Here is an 11,350-nt window from a genome sequence, read left to right as displayed (position 1 = left end):
TGGCACTATAGCGTTGCCTTCGAGAAATGTATTATCGTCTAGGAAATAAGCGCCTTGATTACATTTTCGCGAACGAATACATCGTAAAATATATATTTGAGAGGCCCGTCATAAGCATTGGGAACGAGAGCGAACAAACGGAAACACTGCAGAAGGTGTTGGACACCGCCCGAACTGCAGCAGACGACAGGCGCGAGTCCGTGCCATGACGTCACGCGAGCGGCACTCGCAGCGCCCCTTTGGTCGTTCTCGGGGCTAATACAGAAGTGGCACGACCCTTTGTGGTCGAACCGCCGAAAAAGGTATGCTGCCGTCTGTGGCTTTGGAATGCGTCGAGGAGGGTCTTTACAAGAAATAGAAAAAAGGAAAGAAAGAAAGCCGGAAGAACAAATAGGAGAATGGCAACAAAAAAGAAAAACAAGCTGGAGGGGTACGTGCACTATGGAAAAAAGGATGTATGGTTGATATGTGCATAAAAGTGTGGATGAGAATATTAAATTAAGTGGTAGGGAAGAGGCGGGGAGAAACTGGAAATGGAGGAATAGGTGAAGATACGAATCGAGGTTGCCTGGTGACAGGACGTGTTTTGTGTCTTTGTTAACGATATGAGAACTTCAGGTTCAAGTTTCAGCTTTTAGCGATTCCAGGTTGCCACGTGCCAAATTGATTCTCGTCGGGTGAAGGCATTTAAAATTGTGCATAAGGTATGATTCCGTATACTTCCCTCGCGAGATGAACAGAAATTTGTTTTTATTATATAAAGCCTTGCTTTGTAAAATATGTTTCCAAGTTCATTGAAGTGGCCGGCTAATGTGTTAGGTAAATTGTGTTTCGTATCTGCACGATGGGCGTTGAGTCGTGTATCAGTGTGTAGTCTTTGTTTCATGTATGCATAAATTGTTTGTTCGCACATTCTGGACAGTAGAGTACGTCAACTGCTTGACGTGCAGATGAAACTCGAAATTACCTTATAAAAGTAATTCAATGCTTTAATATTTACTGTAATAGAAGATTGAATATGTTTGCATGTAGAGCATCTGGGCCGGCCTCAAGTACCAGATGCTGGCTTCGTCTTTGTCCTTAGTTTGGCGCGTACAAGAATGCCCTTGAAATTAGTGTTGCGTCTTTAGGCTACTTTGGTCGGGTCCGGAAAGATCTTAGGTTTCTGGTTGCTGGTGACAACTGGGTAGTGTTTACTGAGAATGTTGTTGCCGTTTGGGAGTCCGTCTGAAAATTTAGTACTGAGAAGAGGCGTTGTTCTTTTGATCTTATGGCAGAGATTGAGGACCTCGGCTCGATCAAGTTTGGTTGCATCGGTGTAAGCACTTTGAAGGCTACTGTTTGTGTCGTTCTTGTTTGATAGGGTTTCTTTAAGGTGATCGAATCTATCTATGTAGTCCTGATTTTCAACGCGAATGTGATGTAGTCGTGTGGCTTGACCTTTAGAGATGCCCTGTTTGCAATGTCTGGGATATTGGCTTTTATATTCTAGGTATTATTCTCTGTCAAAATGTTTCCTATACAGCGTTGCATTAAGTGTCCCATTGTCATATATAACGTTGTGTGCAGAAAGCTTATGAATCGGTTGAAGATTCCAATGTCAATTTTATCGTTTGGGTGAAAATAATTCATGAATGTCTAGGGACAAACAATGATTGAATCCAATGTAGACAAAGAATCAGCTCTATCTACTTTCCTATCTGGCTATATCATGTTTGCTTAAACCATGCAATAGGCGTTTCTGCTTATTATATACTATGTTATAGGAAACAGTTACAATGGCATGCGCTGTATTTGTATACAGATAATGAAGGGCGCCTAATTTGGTGCGAAATTGAAATGCGTGGTATGTGTTCTAGACGAGTGCCCTGAGCAAGTTGTGTGAACGAGAAGATTTATACTTTCCTTGAAAACTTCATTACGGTAGTGATAGTGCATTGCTCCTTTTTGGAGACTTTAATTGCGTATGTAACACGTGTTGGAGCCTGGTGTCTCACAGGTGTATACCGACCACCGCTGGTTCGAGTTTAGTGGGCAACAGGGCCGCGTCAGACGTCGCCTCTGGTACTCTATAACGCACCACGTCGCTCGTGCCCATGCCGTAAAATGGTGCACCGAGCGCTAGGCACGCAAAAGAACGTAGTATTGTCCTAAGGTACTTGATGAAATGAGCGCTACGAAGACGCGGACGAAAGAACAACATGTACGACAGACAAGGCGCTGGAGTACGCGCCTTGTCTGTCGTACATGTTGTTCTTTCGTCCGCGTCGTCGTAGCGCCCATTTCATCAAGTATGCATAACCAACTCACCCACATCAAGCTTCTGTCCTAAGGTAGCGGAAACCTTTTGTTGACTCTTGTGACACCCGACACTGCACAAACGCCCAGTACCCGGCCGGCGCGGTAACAGAAGGGCTCTCGCTCCAAGGGCGGCGCTAGCACGTTGCTGAGAGGGAGTGGTTCCCCCGCGGTACGCCGCTAGAGGAAAAGTGCAGGGGTGTGCGAATGTTCCAAAATTTAGTATAGCGAATCAAGTGGTATCGTATTCGACTCGGTCTTCGAGTCGAATAGTCACCATTTGAAAACGTGAATATTTATAGAACGCGTTTCGAATATTTCAGAACGTCAACTGCTCCCAAACAAACTTAAGATTGGAGTGAAAGTATGGTAAATTATCACCCCGCTGGCATGGTATAGACATAAAACATGCGAACTTGAGTAGTGGAGCAGGCTACGTTCGCTTAGGTCGCCATGCTTTACAGACTGTACAGCGCTCACTCGCATTCCTTGAAGAACCCTGTGCATGCGAAAAAATTACATATTTACTTGTAATGGTCTATTTTTGCTCCTATTTAACAACGCTTCATAAAGTGCTACGTAACGGCAGAAGCTTGCTAACTTAAGAATACGGGGATGGGAACTGCATTTTATATTAATTTGTCATAACGGCTTCTCACTATTCCAAAACTATTTGAAAAGTATTCAATATGCCATGTTTCCCCCTGTTTCGCATTTAAGCAGAGTGCGAAGACACTGTTCACGTGTATACAGGTGGATCTGTCACACCGCATGCCTCCACTGCAGCCTTCGTCATCGCACATAGATCATCACTCGGCAGTTCAAAATAGAGCATATGTCGACATCAAGTGCCACAGAACTTGTTGCAGTCCGGGAGGCGCTTCCATCTCTCTCCGAGGAGCGTCTTCGCATATCTCTTCAAACAAGTGACTGCGTCTTCAGGCACACCCGACACCATCCACAAGCGCGCTAACTCCATATTTCGCTCGCAGTGCCCTGTTTAAATTTTCTTATTTCGCAAAGACCCTACGTGAACAGAACTGCCTTACTGAAGCAAGTCATGAAGTGCGAATTAACCTTTAGTATTGACTAAATAAAATATACAAATATTCGATGCGATTCGATTTCGTTCGGGCACTATTCGATTCGGATTCGATTCGGTCTCAAAAACCGCTATTCGCACACCCCTTGAAAAGGGTCCTCATAGTTACGTTGCGTGCTCTCTAGATAAGGGCCCACTCGTGAGAGCTAGGGCAATTTCCGTCGGCTTGGTCCTCCACTAAGTGCGGCTCGTTGCAGTACGACCACGCGCGAGCACTACGCAAGACTCTTCGTCTTACCGTCCGGAAAGGACGCTGAGCCGAAGGCACACAACGTACGTGCATGCCGGACGTACAAGGGCACCGTATACGTGAGTTCATAACCGCGACACAAAGGGGCAGGCGGACGAGAGGAAAGCACGTACGTGCTCAGTGCAGTCGCGAAGATATCTCCATCACACTCTCTCTCTCCTCTCACAGCGGCGCGAACCGTCGTCAGCAACGCTAGCGCCCCCCTCCGCAAACCACCGTGAGTGCAGCACCACCGTCGACGACTGTCGTGACTGGAAAAAGGGAGACGTATGGGGACAGTAGAGATGAATGCCCGCACAAAGCCACCAAGCCATACCTCAATTCCCCCACACGCAAGACCTGCTGTCACTGAACCTCAAACGTGAGCCAAGCGGTTATGTTTTGCAACGCCTGATGTTTGACTCGTCGCTTCTGGACACTGGAGAAAGCGAAAAGGCGGGATGTTTCTACACTCATTTCCAGGGTCGCCGCCTGCCACCCATCCAGGTTACAGCTTTTTTATTGCGACAACAATTATATGGACACTCCAGGCGCATTCCTGCTGTCGGCGTTGCCGCGAGTTTCCGTATATAGGCCACGGGCGATAAGATCGTTGCCGCACGCCCCGTATGCTGTATGTGCGAGTGAAAGCGTGCGAGGGTGAGCAGACCATCGTGGCTCAATCTCGCACACGCAAGGGAGGGAAGCAGGGAGGAAGCGCGCCGTCTTCCGTCGTCTGCAAGGCTTCGGGGGGAGAAGAGAGAGGGGGGCGCGTTTTACTCCCGGTGGCCCAGGCGGCCGGGCCGCTGCATCTTGAGAGCCATCTGCGACGGGTAGAGAGTCCCCGCTGCGCTTTGTTTTCAAGGCGTAGTTCGCGTTGACGAGAGCGACTGCGCGCAGTTGCACTAGTTCGCTACTCCTGCCGCGTTTCCTCACTGTAGCGTTTTGACAGCGAGTTTCCGCTGTTAAAAAATTTAATTATGCGGTTTTAAGCGCCAAGATCACGGTCTGATTATGGAGCACGCCGTAGTGGAGAACTCTGGAAATTCGGACCACCTGGGGTTCTTTAACGTGCAGCTCAATCTACGTACACGGGCGTTTTCGCATTTCAGCCCCATCGAAATGCGGCCGCCGTGACCGGTATTCGATCCCGCGACTTTGGGCTTATATATATAGCAGCCCAACATCAGAGGAGTTTCCGAGGTCATCTACTGAGATGTTTTCATGTTGCCTTGCGCACGCGTGACGCTATGCTTCTTAATTTAGTTATACTCGCGGGCAAATTTCTGTGGGTATGAAGGGAAAGCTACGGAGGCAAAGCGCGCACAATTGAGAGCGCTTCTGAAAAGAGTTCCGCGTTTTAATCCGCGTTAGTGTAGGCTGTGGAAGACAAAACAGAAACGCCTTATTAGCATCCATTAAATAAAATAGAACGCACTACTGAGTGCAGAAGTTTGCGTGTTGCTACGGCTTTTCCCTACCGCGTCTGGGGAAACGCGAAACCATCGCACGTGGAAGCTGTGTCGATTCAGCGTCTGTTCCGAGCAACCAAAAGCACTGTCAAACGCTGCCGGACTACTTCGTGCGGTGACACATGGGCAGCAGCCACGTGCACGCAGCTTTCCCTTCATAGAAAGTTGTCCGCCAGTATAGTATGCTTACGTTTACAAGTTTACACAGCCGAGAAAAGCACTATATTTAGTTCGTATGGCTGTCCACTAATTCGCTATCGCAATCGATGCTTCGCCTTTCGGGCGAAACTGCGATTTTTTTCAGGAACTATATCGCGCTATCAGAATATTATACCGTCAAAATTTTCTCCCGCCTGCATTTTGAGGACTCTTCCGTGCGTCCTGCCTGAAGCTTTCGTTGCGCTGTAGATCCCTAGAATTACGAAAAAAGTCATCCATTTCATTAAATGGCCTCAGCTCTCTGTGACTTGCTTTATTACGAATAAATTTAGTTGTTTCACATTAATGCACAGTACGGGTACAGTGTTCACGTGCATGCAGATAGATCTGCCACACCACATGCCTCCGTCGCAACCTTCGTCATCGTGCACATGATCATCGCTCGGCGGTTTACAACCGGATCAGCAGAACATGCGCACCCTGTAAGAGTTGGGGTCGGGCATGAAATAAGTGGTAGCTGGCCCATGCCGTCGCCCGACTCATCCACGCCAAGGACGTTGTTGAAGGGAGGGTATTGTTCTCATCGAGAACGAGGAATGCGGGATTTATTTACAATATTTACATGAAGGGTGGAGAACGTTACATTTTAACAGTATAGCATGACTGAAAAATAAAGCACACCGAACAGCCGGAAACGGCTGCTTAAAAACCCTCTGTCCTACCTAGATCCCTATGTGAGGGAAAACTACCTTTCAACTTTCGTCCAATGGGAGCGTCCAAAGTCATCGTAGTCCACCCGCCTTTGAGGGGGAGGGTTCACAAACTTACTTCCGCACTTCGGTTTTACTGAACACGCGGACGTGAGAGGGTTCTCGTAGACAGGGGTTGATACGCTTGACCCAAGCAGGCACCTCTTGATCCCAGAGCTGACCCCGTAGCTAGCCGCCGCGTCTGTTCATTGACTGTGACGACTTCTGGGGCCCATGAGAAAGCACCGCAAAACACCCTTTTCCAGGTTTTCTCTCGCTCCAAGCAAACCGTGAAGGCGACAGCGAATCAACTAACAATACTCGGTCCGCCGAACGTGGCTAGACTTGCCGGCGCCGTCGCAGCGGGCCGGGAAGGGTTGGGCTGTCGATGAGGCGCACTGTTGTCTTTACAAAGCGAGTCGTCGCAGCAGGCCGGGAAGGGTTCGAAGGTCGCTTCTCCGAAGATCGCTACTCCCGCAGGTCGATCGAAACAACTGCAGCGGCTGATGAAAGGTTTGCAGTTCAGTACCCCTGCAGGCCGATCGTTACAACCCCCACACGAGTCATTACCTACAGAGCAGGAGCCATTCTTCCGAGCTCTACAAGTTAATACATTTCCCAACCCAACCAGAAATCATCTCATGGCCCCTACCTCATTTTCTCTGCAATGCCGCTTCTGCACAGAAGCCGGGACCCTCAGGCACATAATAGCGGGTGTTGCAGGCAGGCACGATTACATCTTCCGAACCTTTATCAAACCAACGAGCTTTGGAAGAGAACCTTGGCCAGCTCCGACCTCGAGGATCAGCAATGCCTGGTTGCGACGGTCGAGGACGCGGCGCGAGCTCAAGGCATCCTGGATTGAGAACGCCTCTCCAAAGCTTCAATTATATAATAACTATGTTTATTCTCTCTCGACATCTCTCAGCGGCTTAAACTAGGCCATATGTCAACATCAACTGCCGCAGAACTTGCTGCAATCCGGGAGGCACTTCGATGTCTCTCCCAGAAACCCCTTCGCACATGGACGATGTTCCGCGTTTCCAAGCCAGCCCTTCAAACCATTGACTACGCTCTCAGATGGGGCCTGCATTATTCAATAGCCCTAGAAATTACGGAGAATCACGACCATACAAATAGAAATGGCCAAAATATCCCCCTTCAGTGGATACCTGCACACTGTGGCGTGATAGAGGATCAATTGGCAGACGCTGAAGGGAGAACTGCTTTAAATAATGCTTCTGAAGTACGCATTGCGTTCCCACGGACAATAAGGCCCTAGTTCGTTGCCTAACACGTCGAAGCACTGAACCGAACGAGAATGACGACACAGGCAAGTGCACTTATGAAACCCAGAAATCAAATACCGTATGTCTCACGAGCTCAATAGAAGCCAAACAAGCATGGTTCAGCAGATTCGCCTTGATGTCACATTTCGGTCACTTCGGTCGCCGAAGAGAGCGGACGCACGGCGCGTTGGCTCCGTATTCTTCAGGAGATCTCGCAGGATTTTTGGAATTTCGCCCTGGCACTTTCTGAACCAACGGATGCAGCAAGCTACCCGAAGCCTCCTGATATAAATTTTCAGTGGGAAACGATTTTTCGCTATTTTTACGAACAATTTTCGCCCTAGCCACGCCAACGCCGCGTTAAGACGAAGCGCGTGCCTGGACACAAGCCTAGGAGTGCTCCCGCCTGCCAGGCTAAAGAACACCCAAGCCCTACGGACCAATTGTTCGCCAAGCATGGAGGAGGTCTCCCTTGAAGAATTTTATGTACATGCCGGCTGGTGCACCATCGGCTCCAAAAACTGGTCCGTCACCAGCGCATCGAGGGATAGACCTAAAAACCCGCACCGGCGAGGGCATAGGCAGAAGGGTGTGGAAGAGTGCTGCCGCACTCTTCCATAACCGACCTGCAGCAAGAAGGCCGTTCTTTTTGCCTCTGGGGAACCTCAACGATGAAATGGGTGTTACAGTGCTTTAACTTGTCCTATGACTCCAGCCAAACAGTCACCGCCGTGACAGTGGCAACTCAGAGTGCGGCACATCGTTTGTAAAGATCACTAAACACGCGCCAGAGACATATTAAAACGCATTTCATAGAACTCCACTAAAAGTACTCGTGCACAAAGTTTTACACGGACAATTCTAAGTCACAGGTCGGGGTGCCTTACGCAACCGTCATTCCATCATTATCGGAATTGGGTTTACGGCATTCACGAGCAAGTATCTTTACGGCTGGGGCTCACGCACTATCGGCGGCTGTGAAGCATATAAGAAAATTAAAACATTAAAGGACAATTATATTCACAGACTCCCTAAGCGTCGTAAAAGCGTTGATGTAACTCTGTAAACACAAAAATCCTGTACTTACTGAGCTCTATTCCATTCTGTGTAGAGCGTATACATATAACCAGTACGTGATTATATGCTGGGCGTCTGTCCATAGAGGCATTGAAGCTAATGTGCTAGCAGACCAATTGGCTACATCAATTACATCGCAAGCTATTAATCCTGCCGCTGCTATCCCTGCTACAAATCTGAAAAAAAAATTTAGGACAGAAGCTGCACAGCCACTGGTAACGCTTGTGGGACGCTGAAACAAATAAGCTTCACTTGGTTAAGCCACAGTTAGAATTGTGGCCATCCGTAGAAAGAACCATGAACTGATGTCCTATTCTGCTGTCGCAGCATAGGACACACATATAGCACCCACAATTTTTTGCTGACTGGTGGTGAACCACCAAGCTGTGATAGATGTGGCGAGAGGCTTACCATCCTACACGTACTCCTGGAGTGTCGGGAAGGGATGTCCAGACACTCCAGGAGCACGTGTAGGATAGTAAGCAGAAACAGAGAGAAATAAAGATTTTTCTCTAGCATACCGCTATCATGTGTCTCTAAATCCCGTACTGTTCCTTGGCGAAGACGCGCTCTTAAACACCAAAGCAGTCCTAGGCTTCTTGAACGATGTTGTCCTACATGTTATTAGCCCAAGAAATTCGTCGCGAATCCTCTCACCGGAGGGTGGCACTATGACAGCAGTTTTGTATAGCTCATGCCTCCAGGCCCTTGTGCCTCAAGGACTTTGTTTAGGAAGTAGTGCTTCTTGCCAATTTTTGCATCTGACATATTTTCTATACCGTATCACTTTTTCGCAATGCATTTCCCATGTTCATAGTACAAATCATTCTTTATTGCCATAATCTTACTACGTGCATATTTAACGTATTTTAAAGCGACTAATTATAGAGGACCCTTTACAGCCCCATCACACCTACTTACCAGAATTCATCGCTCCACTGCGAACTCACTAACATTGGCATGGCGCTCTTTGGCCATACTTGGCCCTAGCACCACTAAGCAGAACATACTTATTTATTTATTTATTTATTTATTTATTCATTTATTTATTTATTTGCTGACTGATAACTGTTAACTGCAAGCAATCATCTCGGGAAACGGTATGATAAATTTCTGCTCCCCAGCTTAAGCTCCATCGAGAAGATACCGCAATCTGCCTGCCTTCCTGTCTGTCTGCCTGCCTTCCTGTCTGTCTGTCTGCCTGCCTGCCTGCCTGCCTGTCTGTCCGTCTGTCTGTCTGTCTGTCTGTCTGTCTGTCTGTCTGTCTGTCTGTCTGTCTGTCTGTCTGTCTGTCTGTCTGTCTGTCTGTGTCTGTCTGTCTGTCTGTCTGTCTGTCTGTCTGTCTGTCTGTCTGTCTGTCTGTCTGTCTGTCTGTCTGTGTCTGTCTGTGTCTGTCTGTCTGTGTCTGTCTCTGTCTGTCTGTCTGTCTGTCTGTCTGTCTGTCTGTCTGTCTGTCTGTCTGTCTGTCTGTCTGTCTGTCTGTCTGTCTGTCTGTGTCTGTCTGTCTGTCTGTCTGTCTGTCTGTCTGTCTGTCTGTCTGTCTGTCTGTCTGTCTGTCTGTCTGTCTGTCTGTCTGTCTGTCTGTCTGTGTCTGTCTGTCTGTCTGTCTGTCTGTCTGTCTGTCTGTCTGTCTGTCTGTCTGTCTGTCTGTCTGTCTGTCTGTCTGTGTCTGTCTGTGTCTGTCTGTCTGTCTGTCTGTCTGTCTGTCTGTCTGTCTGTCTGTCTGTGTCTGTCTGTGTCTGTCTGTCTGTCTGTCTGTCTGTCTGTCTGTCTGTCTGTCTGTCTGTCTGTCTGTCTGTCTGTCTGTCTGCTCGTTTGTTTGTTTGTTTGTTTGTTTGTTTGTTTGTTTGTTTGTTTGTTTGTTTGTTTGTTTGTTTGTTTGTTTGTTTGTTTGTTTGTTTGTTTGTTTTCCTGCTACTCATGGCGCATGCTCATCATGGCAGATTGACCAAGATTCGAATGGAACTGAAGAAAGGCGTTTACTTCTGCCTAGAAAACGAAGAAAACATTTGGAGAATACTCACAGAAACATAAAATATCATCGTGTGCTAAACTATCTTGCTGCCAAATCGCCATCAAACAATTAGAAATCCATCAGCGGCGGAGCAAGCATCGTTTATATGACAGCTTCCGAGTAAGGTTGTCGGATAAAGAATGTCCTGCATGGAAAAATTCAATACATGCTGTCGAAACGGTACTTTTATAAAGTTGCTCCTTCAGAACGAAAAAAACCTCGACTGCATCTTCAGCACCCGTGGTCCAGCTCTTCCTTCACTACATAGCTCATTAGCGAACGCCAGTGTGTTTTACTACCTGCTTCTCAATTTCTTAACGCGAAGCGTTAAATTCCTAATGTATTGCCAGGTCATCTTGGCAAATAATTGTCCTCATGGTTCCAGATACAGTGATTCTGTCGCTCTGTCTGTTGTCAGTGCACAATTGTGCCAAGCTTGGCGCACAGAAACTAGCGGATGGCGCAGAATGGAGGCCAGCGCCATGACCACATTTATTATCAATCGTCAATATTTTTCCGCGTGCTCTGACGTCGTACTTAGTTCCTGCTCGGATTCCAGCGAATTGTCGGATTCGATTAATTTGTTCAAGTAGTTTTTTGTGTTCCTGCAACTTTTTACGCATGCTCCCAAATTCCTCGTATTGTCGCCTTTGTAACATGCGACTTAGTTTTCCTCGCGCACTTCATTATTTAACCGAGCTAGAACTTTGAACGACGTTAACTTAATCCGGGCAATCACCTGTATCCGTGGGTTTTACTTCTTACAAGCAGAATTTGTCGATTTGAGCAACTGATGTCGAAACAATCACCTGGTAATAAACAAAAAAGTGCTGTCATTTGCCCCACCACCACAGCACCGTCTATTTCCCTACTGTTTCGCACACATCGTTTTGCTGAGGGTTACTGAAGTCGCCGACCTTGGCTTCATTTTTGATTCTGCACTCTCTATTACATCCCACGT

Source organism: Dermacentor albipictus, chromosome 2 (genome assembly GCF_038994185.2).
Source record: "Dermacentor albipictus isolate Rhodes 1998 colony chromosome 2, USDA_Dalb.pri_finalv2, whole genome shotgun sequence".
Classification (NCBI taxonomy): Eukaryota; Metazoa; Arthropoda; class Arachnida; order Ixodida; family Ixodidae; genus Dermacentor; species Dermacentor albipictus.
The sequence above is the reverse complement of the archived record's forward strand: the minus strand, read 5'-3'. Positions refer to the sequence as shown.